Here is a 10,779-nt window from a genome sequence, read left to right as displayed (position 1 = left end):
GTTCTCATTTCATCAGCACAGATACTAAAAACTGGAACAATACAGAGAAGATTAGCTTGGGCCCTGCAAGGATGACACGCAAATTCATGAAGTGTGCTGTTAAAAAAAAAAGAGTTTATATTTTACTATATAACAATCCCATGAATATAATGACATCATGACAGTAGAAGTACATACAATGGGAAGTTTTTGTTGCTCTTTTAGTCAGCCTCATTATTTGTCATCACCACATTGATTTTAATCTGAAAAGCCAGATTCTCAGAAACATAAACATGAAATCTGATTCAAATTAGCAACCCTCACAGCCCTGACAGGTCTTCAAGGAGAATTAGAAACCAGGTAGTTGTAAAAATATGTCTCTGGAAAAATCCCTTTTCTTAAGATTTTAGTGTTTCAGCTCCAGAGGCTAGTTGCTATTAGCTACAGAAGATATGTCAACCTCATTCCAAACTCTGTAGGCCATGATGAAAAACTAATAATCTGTGGTGAACACAACAACTTCTTTCTGCTGCCTTCCCAGTAAAAGAACACCACACATTATACCACATACCAGATTCTTTGATTTATTCAGCACCTACAGTGTGTTAAAATATTCTTTGCAGTGATGGGAGGCGGGGTGGAAAGAAAGATTCAAAACTAAGTAAGACACAGTGTCTGCCTGCTAGGTATTCCTAATCCAGCACAAATTTTTGTACTAGCAATGCCATAGTTTGTATTTTATATCTAATAACTGAATTATGTTTCTACCTTTCTTTATTTTTACACATGGAATGGTGTAAAAAGCTTCAGATGAGTGGTTCTGAAACTTGGATGTTAGGACTGGCTCTACCATTGGCCAGTTTGTTTGTCCTCATTTATAAAATTTCAAGCTTTAAAGTCCTACTCATTCTTGTAACATCCATCAGATATTGTTAGAGGACCTACTATATGTCAGTCACTGGTCCAGTTACTTGGTTATCTTAATGACCTAAACAGACACATATTCCTGGTCTCTTTTTCTCTTGTGTTCTATAGGTCAGAAGACCAACAATAAACATAATAATAACACTATATAATAATATATAATATAATAATATTAATAATATATAATACTAATTTAATAATAATATATTATATTGTATATAATAATAATAAACAACATATATTAGAAGGTTGTACTGCTAAAGAGCATAATATAAAGGGGAATCAGGAGGTTAAGATGGGGAGGAGTTGCAATTTTACAGAGAGTGATCAGGTGAGACTGAAAAAGTGCCACTTAAGCAAAGACTTGACAGTCCTGTCTGGTGCATTCTCAGAATATTTTTTTCCTATGTAGTAAAGGGAAAAGAATTAGAGAATTAGAGAAGTGCTGGAGCGAACACCGCAGAGATGGCACAACCATCTGTGACTGTTGAGTTCTCGAGATATGGCTATTCCAAATAGAGATATTCAGTAAGTGTGAAATATAAACAAGACTTCAAAGGATATAAAATATCTCATTAATGTCTTCATATTGACTGTTGGGTTAAATAAATTTTAAAAGTGCATTTAAATTGTTTATTTTTACTTTTTAAATATAGCTACTAGAAAATTGAAAATTATACATATAGTTCACATTATATTTCTACTAGGCAGCTCATATGCACAACTTGAAATGGAGGTTTTGCTATTAGAGCAAATGTCAGTCCTGCCTTGCTAGTTAAGTCACCTCTCATTTTGCTGGATAGTTTTCCTCTGGCATTCCTCAAAAGTCTTCTCCCTGTGGCCTCTGGGTCAAGGAGTGCAATTGCAGGGTTCACACTTCTGGAATTCAGGGTACTTTAGGGCTATAATTAAGATACAGTTTGGAAGAGATGGGAGAAAAAGAAGTTCTGGGGTAAGGCACATTGTAGAAACTGTAAGACCCACCATTTTGGTTTGGTTGCTATACTAATTAGAGTGAGTTACTTCTATCTTTAATCTTCATTCTGAACTTGATGACAAAACATGTTAACTGTCAAAAGTGGTAAATGAGGGTAATGCATGTATAAAATAAGAACCATTTCTCCAAACCACAGCTATTCTCAGAGGTCAACAAACTCTGGAGTGTCAAACTTCAAATTAGGAGAAAGGGCTATGTAAAATACAGGAACCTCTTTTTTTTTTATACGTAATGATATAACATGTGATCAATTCAACATATGCTTCTAAACAGTTCACTTTTTAGAATCCTGAGTTCCCATGAATCCTGTTTTTGGAAGTATTCTAGAGCAAGGAAGGACACTGAAATATTGTTCAACTACCTTTCTGAAAGCAGGAAAAGAACTACATCCTCCTGCTCATCAAGTGTTCTGTTCTTGTTATGATGATTCCCCAAAGATTGCAATAAATACTTGTTTACTTGTGTAATAAATACTTATTTATATTTGGCAATTATGTATATGTAACAATAAATACTTTTTTATGTGTGGACTACAGATTCTACAATGTCTCTTAGAAGCCCATCTTAGTATTTCATCCCTCTGATAGTAAAGAAAAACTTGTGGTATACAACCAAAAATAATCTCTATTCTATGCCAATTTTATTTTCTTGTCCATGCAGAAAAACTAAAGCACACTGGTCCCTTAAAATTTTTCAAGTATACTATAAGGAGTTTGAATGCAATTCATTTTTCTTATTCCCTTTCTCCAACTCTCTGTATTAGCTGTAAAGCTCTACAGTCGCACAGTATTGTTCCCTGCCTTGTGGTTATATTTTTGTGCTTCTGTCTACAGATAAACTACCTTGAATTTTCTTTATTGAGTTTTATCTTGTTCTATTTCTCATTTATCAAGGTCATTGTCAATGTTTTTTCTTTCACCTCACCTTAGCAAATAGATATGTTTCTGAACCTGCAGTATCAGAATGCCATAAACTGTGAACTACTAAAATATATGCTTCAATAGTGAGCCAAGAGAAACCAGATTTCACTGAAGAATACAGAAGAGTAGGAGCAAAGAATGTGAGATTATGAGGAAGTCAGTAACTGAAAACCAGACAGTAGCCACTTACTACAGAACACCAGGGAAGAAGAAAGGACAGAATTTATTGAAAATTAAATAATTCCTAGGTATCCCAAGTTAAATTATATAATCTGCATTATCTCACTAAATATACTGTTTAGAAGTCCCCTTCCATCTAGTAGAGAGCAATTTGGTTTGGGCTCTTTTATTCAGAGCACTTTTCTTTGAGAACAATGGAGAGTAAATCTTGTTCAGGTTCCAAAGGTTCTTTCTTTCTTTCTTTCTTTCTTTCTTTCTTTCTTTCTTTCTTTCTTTCTTTCTTTAAGTTTATTAAATTTATTGGAGTGACATTGGTTAATAAGATTATATAAGTTTAAAGTGTACAATTCTATAATACATCATCTGTATATTGCATTTTGTGTTCAACACCCAAAGTCATCTATTTCTGTCCATGTATTTGACCATGTTTACTCTCATTTTTTAAAACCTATACCACCATTGGTGAGTTACTCAACCTAACTGCACTTGCCTTGCTGAGCACCAAATAAAACTCTAACTGGAGGGAATGTAAACTTTTCCACTGGTCTGATGAATTATTGCTTCAATAAAAATGTAAAGTACCTCTGAGGTAATTCTTTACTGATGGATCAAACACCTTGGCTAAGAGAAGGGAGGGTAATACTGCCTTTTGTGGGTGAAGAGAGTTCCTAAAAGTATACAACAATTCCAGGTGTCTGATATAATTTCAACTATCTGGTTTCTTCTCTGTTTCCCTCACTGGTCTGTAAGTGCCGTGAAGGTAGTAACCATATCTTTTTCATCTTGGGATTTCCAGGTCTCACTTCTAGGCTTTGAACAAAAGGTATTCAATAGGTAGTTGACCAGTAATTGAGTGAATCTTTAAACAAATTAATTAAATAATCTATTGATCATGAGGAGAAATAAGTGGCAATATTAATATTTCAAAGTAAAATCATTTTTCTCTAAAATCATTAATAACAATCAAGTTTGTGTATAATTCTACTATAAACTAATGAAACATTAAAGAAACAAAGTTCCTTTATATATAAATATATATAAATTTATGTATAAATTTAGATAAATATATAGGAAGATAAAATAATAATACATAAAAAGAATTATATGTATAATGTATATGTATTTATATATTTGTATATATATCTATATACACATGATAGTATATGGAAATGAAAATGAAGATGATCATCTTAACCAAGGTGTGGCCAGGTCAAACAAGGAAGGTAGCTAGTGAATCTTGAATCTGATTTTACTGAATGGTAGCTATGAATTGATGGAGAAGTGTTAAGTACCATCAAGGCAAAGAAAAAAAATCATTTAAAAAATGAGCAAAAATGGGAATGATCAAGAGTTGAGAAAAAAATGGTAGAAATTCAATTTGACCCACACCATTTATAGAATAGTAACAGATGAGGAAATATTAATACAAATCTACCTATCTTATGTTTGAGTCAGTAGGCAATTGGAAGAAAAAGTGGTTGTTAAGCAAGAGAATGACAAGATGAAAGGTTTTTTCTTTATTTTTGAAAGCTGTGTCAGGAAGAACTATGACAGAAGAAGAAAGTCCAGCCAGGAGGATATTGTGATGACATGAAGGTGAAGTGATGGGGTCAATACAAGAGTGATGACTATGGGATCATTCAGTAAAAAAGATACATGAAAGACATTCACTGAAACAAACCACAGAACTTTGTAGCAAGATGTATACATGGACCAAAGAAAAGTAAAAGTAAACTTGAGTCTGTGAGTATGGGTAAATTGAGGACACATATATCATTAATGATAATGGAGAATTTAGTAATGTATAATATTTTGAAGGTAACAGTTTTTGATCTATTAAGTTTTAGTATCATTATAATAGCTACCCTTGGAAGGAACTGGAAATTTGGGACTGACTAGAAGTCAGGGCTAATCTTTGATTCTATTTTTCTCTCAGCCTGGTTACTTCTCTACTCCATGATGGATTTTTTTGTTGTTTTTTGTTTGTTTGTTTGGTTTTTATTTGCTGTCTTATAAGAAGGCTGTCTGGAAGATGGTGGCATAGGTAAACATGGTACTTGCCTCCTCAAACAACCACATCAAAATTACAACTAAGCTATAGAAAAACCATCATTCAGATTTGTCAGAATTGAGCTGAATGGAAATCCTACAACTACATAATTAAAGAAGAAACCAACTATGGAATTAAAGAAAAAAATCACATTGAGACTGGTAGGAGGGACAGAGACAGGGAAGAAGCTCATGCCAGCCCCACTCCAGGCCCCCAGACCAGGGCTCCAGTACCGGGAAAAAAGTCCCCATAACTTCTGGCTGTAAAAACCAGCAGGGATTGAGGCTGTGAAAGACAGGAACTGCTGGAGTCTCAGGCAATTACAAGGGCCTGAACATGGACTTACTTGGACTTACTCCCTCTGGTCCAATCAGCTCCAGTGTAAGGGCAGTAGATTGAAAGGCATCAGAGACATTTGGGGAGGTACTGAATTGTTGGGCATCCATGGGGCACCTTTCTCCCAGACAGAAGGGCTGGCAGAGGCCATTGTTCCTTTCTTGAGCACTCCCCAAACAGAACCACAGAGCTGGAAGTTGGGCACCATATCTAGACTCAAAAACCTGGCTCACACTGTTTGCCCCACCCTGGTGATTCCCTAAAGCCCTGCCCCACCCAACTTTTGGCCCACCCAAGCTGTTTCCAGTGTCTTTTCCATAGAAATAGCTTGTGTTGGCCCATGCTTCAGATTTTCCTAAATTCTCTCAAACAAGTAGCATCTAGCTTCAGGAAGTCTTGTGCCCACTAAGTTTTCCCTGTCTGGTACTAGTTGCAGTCAGCCTTGGTCCATAGCTTGGCCTTGCCTGGACACCTACAAACCTAGGACAAGTAGCAGCCATATGCAGATTGCTTTGTATCTTATGCTGTGTGACCCTGGACAGAACACAGTTGGTGGCTGACCTTGGATATGCCAACAATCAAGGCCAAGAGGGACTCTCCCCTAGCCCTGTGGTACTTAAGCCTGCCTGCTGACTACAGAGTGGCAGACACAGATAGTAGTAGATCCATGGCTAAAGTGGACACAGAGTGGACTAGAGACACTTGAGGAGAGACTGGGGATGGAGGTTTTTGGGCGAGAACTGAGAGAGTGACCCACAAGGTCTTGGCGCTGGGTCATCCCCCATACAGCAGCAGCCATCTTGCTGAGAAAGACCACTCCCCTGAGTGGAAGAAGTGTGAGAGGAAACAGTAGCTCCACTCCCAGGAGGGATTATGCCCTGCCCTGTGGGGTTTAAGCCTTACTGCTGAGTGCAGAGTGATTAGGTTAACAATTAAACAAGACACCAAAGACAGTAGATTTCTGGAATTCTTGAACAGACTGCCTAAGGTAAGAGAGGGTCAACGTCTGACATCATCAGAGGCAGATACAGAAAGAAAAAACTGCGACAGGTAACATAAATGGCTTAAAAGGCATCCAAGAGCATCAAGTTCAAGAGATCAAGGAGATTGCACTGCTGAATCTCACAGGTTTCCTACATAGAAGTTCACATCACAAAGTCATGAAGTCAAGACAGATCAATTTAAGAAGGAGAAGCAAAAAAGAAGAGTCATGCAAATAATGGAAAGAAAAGCAACACCTTTTCCCCCATGGAAGGGAAAAGACTAATCCCCAGAAAGAGAACTAAATGAAATAGAAGCAAGTAAATTACCAGATATCGAGTTCAAAACAACTGTTCTAAAGAAGCTCAATGAACTCAGTGAGCTCAGAGAAAATTACAAAAAACTACAGGGAAACTACGAGGAATGTACTGCAAACTATATTAGCATGAAAAGGAGTTAAAAACTATCAATAAGATGCAAGAGGAAATGAAAAGCACAATTTCTGAATTGAAGAACACAATAAAAAGAATCAAAAGCAGTCTAGATGAAACCAAGGATCGAATCAGCAAGCTGGAGGACAAGCTCCCAGAAAGAGCAAGAAAATGAAAAATGACTCAAAAATAATGAAGAGGCATTGAGGGAAATGCAGGACAACCTGAAACATAATAATATCCGTATAATAGGGATACCAGAAGGAGAAGAGGAGGAAGAGATAGAGAACCTGTTTGAAAAAGTAATGATGGAAAACTTCCCTAATTGGAGGAGAGAAAAGGTACCACATGTCCAGGAAGCACAGAGGGTCTCATTCAAGGGAACCCAAAGAGGCCCACTCCAAGACACATCATCATAAAAATGGCAAATATCAAAGACAAACAGAGAATCCTAAAGGAAGCAAGGGAGAAACAGCTAGTAACATACAAGCAGATCCCCAGTACGCCTAGTGGCTGACTTCTTCACCGAAACACTACAAGCCAAAGGGAATGGCAAGAAATATTCCAAGTAATGAAAAGCAAAGGCCTACACCAAAGGCTGCTCTATCGAGCAAGGCTCTAGTTTAAAGCAGAAGGCAAAATAAGGAGTTTCCCGGACAAAAGAAGACTAAAAGAATACACCTTCACCAAACCAGCACCACAAGCTGTGCCAAAGGGACTGCTTTAAGAAGATGAAGAAAAAGAGAGAGAGAAAAACACAAGTACAAATGGAAAAAATGAATAAGCCTATCAATGATAACTTTATATATAACTATATTATATGTTCAAATCAAAAGATATAGGGTACCTGAATGGATAAGAAAATATGACCCGCACATATACTGGCTACAAGAGACCCACCCCAGAACAAAGGACCTACACAGACTAAAAGTAAAGGGATGGAAGAAAAAATATTCCAAGCAGATGGACAGGGAAAAAAGGCTGGGGTAGCAATCCTTATAAGTAGATTTCAGAACAAAGGCCATAAAAAGAGACCCAGAAGGACACTTCATAATACTCAAAGGAAGAATGCATCAAGAAGACATAAACATTGTAAACCTACATGCACCGAACATAGAAGCATGCACATATATAAGGAAAATCTTGGAGGACTTCAAGAAAGAGATAGACAGCAGCACACTCACAGTAGGGGATTTTATCACCCCACTGTCAACAATGGATAGACCTTCCAAACAAAACATCAACAAGGATATTGTGGAACTGAATGACGCATTACATCAAATGGACTTAACTGACATATATAGAACCTTTCATCCCAAAGAAGTAAAATGCACATTCTTTTCAAATACACATGGAACATTTTAAAAGAAAGAGACCACATGAGAAGACACCAAACAAGCCTCAACAAATTCAAGAACACTGAAATCATAAGAATCATTTTCTCAGACCACAAGGTCTTGAAACTAGAAACCAACTTCAAGGAAAAAACTAAAAAACATTCAAACTCACAGACACTGAATAGCATGCTATTAAACAATGAATGGGTCAATAATGAGATCAAAGAAGAAATCAAAAGGTTTCCGGGAACAAATGAAAATGAACATACAACAGTCCAAAACCTATGGGACACAGCAAAGGCGGTCCTGAGTGGGATGTTCATAGCAATACAGGCTTACCTAAAAAAGATAGAAACATTTCAAATAAATGACCTAATACTACAACTTCAAGAACTGGAGAAACAACAAATAAATCCCAGAGCAAGTAGAAGGAAGGAAATAATCAAGATCAGAGCAGAACTGAATGACATAGGGACGAAAAGAACCATTCAAATGATCAACCAATCCAGGAGCTGGTTCTTTGAAAAGATAAATAAAATTGACAAGCCTTTAAGCAGACTCATCAAGAAAAAAAGGGAGAGGGCTGAAATAAATAATATCAGAAGTGAAAGAGTAGAAATCACAGCTGATACCACAGAATTACAAAGGATTGTAAGAAATTAGTATGAACAACTTTTTGCCAAGGATTTGAAAATCTGGGTGAAATGGATAAGTTTCTAGAAACATATAACCTTCCAACACTGAATGTTAAAGAAGCAGAAAGCCTGAATGGACCAATAACAGCTGGTGAAATTGAAGCAGTTATCAAGAAATTCCAGGCTCACAAAAGCCCTGGTACAGATGGTTTCACAGGAGAATTTTACAAAACAATAAAGGAAGAACTAAGCCTTGTCCTTTTCAGACTATTCCAAAAAATTCAAGAAGAGGGAAGACTCCCAAACACTTTTTATGAAGCCAGCATCATCCTAATCCCAAAATCAGGTAAAGACACAACAAAGAAAGAAAACTACAGGCCAATATTGCTGATTAACATAAACACTAAAATTCTCAGCAAAATATTGGTAAATTGCATCCAGCAATGCATTAAAAGATTATCCACCACAGTCAAGTGGGATTCATTCCAGGGATGCAAGGATGGTTCAATATTTGCAAATCAATAAATGTAATATATCACATAAACAAAAGGAAAGACAAAAATTACATGATCATATCAATAGATGTGGAAAAAGCATTTGATAAGGTACAGCATCCATTTTTGAAAAAAATACTCAGCAAAGTGAGAGCAAAGAAGGCATGCCTCAAAAATAATAAAGGCCATATAAGAAAACCAACCAACCTACAGCCAATCTCATACTCAATGGGAAAAAACTAAAAGCTTTCCTACTAAGACTGGGAATGAGAAAAGCTTGTCTTCTTTCACCACTTCTATTCAACATAATATTGGTAGTCTTGGCCACAATGATCAGACAAGAAAAAAAAAAGGCATGAAAATCAGAAAGGGGGAAGTAAAACTGTCATTGTTTGCAGGTGACATAATAGTGTAAATAGAAAACCCTATAGACTTCACCAAAACACTGCCCAATCTAATAAGTGAATTTGTCAGAACAGCAGGAAACAAGTCAATATTCAGAAGTCAAAGGCATTTTTGTACACCAACAGTGAAATATCAGAATAAAAAAATCAGGATAAAAAAATTCCATTCGCTATAGCAAAAGAAAAATGAAGTACCTAGGAGAAACAAGGAGATAAAAGACCTATACTCAGAAAACTACACAACTCTGAAGAAAGACATTAAGGAAGACACAAATAAATGGAAGCATATACCGTGTTCATGGATTGGGAAAATTAACATCATCAAAATATCCGTACTACTTAAAGTAATTTATAGATTTAATACAATCCCTATTAAAATATCAATGATGTATTTCACAGGTATAGAACAAACATTTCAAAAATTTATATGGTACCATAAACAACCCTGAATAGCTGTAGCAAATTTGAGAAAGAAGAACAAAGTAGGAGGAATCATAATACTTGACATCAAACTATATTACAAGTCCACTCTAATCAAAACAGTCTGGGGCTGGCATAAGCACAGACACATAGATCAAAGGAGCAGAATAGAGAGCCCAGAAATAAACCCATGTCTCTATGATCAATTAATATTTGACAAATGGGTCAGAAGAATAAAATGGAGTAAAAATAGCCACTTCAACAAATGGTGTTGGGAGAGCTGGACAGCTACATGCAAAAAATTGAAATTCCACCACCAACTTATACCATATAAAAAAATAAAGTCAAGGTGGATAAAAAACTTAAATATAAGTCACGATACCATAAAAGCCCTAGAGGAGCTCATAAGCAGGAAGCTCTCAGATATTCCATGCAGAACTATTTTTACCAATATGTCCCCTAGAATAGGCGGCATAAAGGAAAGAATACACAAATGGGACTTCATCAAAATAAGAAGCTCCTGCATGGCTAAAGAAAACATCAGCAAAATGAAAAGGGAACAAACTGTATGGGAAAATATATTTTCCAATGATATCTTTGACAAAGGTTTGATCTCTAAAATATATAAAGGAGTGGAGTCACAGGATTGCTCTCCAGGAAGACAAACAATCCAATTAAAAATTGAGCCAAA

At 36.2% G+C, this 10,779-nt stretch overlaps 1 pseudogene; it reads left to right on the top strand.

Annotated features, from left to right (window-relative positions):
* On the top strand, positions 1 to 101 carry LOC129071881 (uncharacterized; annotated as a pseudogene).
* Positions 102 to 10,779: the final 10,678 nt, after the last annotated feature.

The sequence above is a fragment of the Pteronotus mesoamericanus genome, unplaced genomic scaffold (assembly GCF_021234165.1).
Source record: "Pteronotus mesoamericanus isolate MK-2021 breed Mesoamerican mustached bat unplaced genomic scaffold, CSHL_Meso_final contig_27, whole genome shotgun sequence".
Lineage (NCBI taxonomy): Eukaryota > Metazoa > Chordata > Mammalia > Chiroptera > Mormoopidae > Pteronotus > Pteronotus mesoamericanus.
The sequence above is the reverse complement of the archived record's forward strand: the minus strand, read 5'-3'. Positions and strand labels throughout refer to the sequence as shown.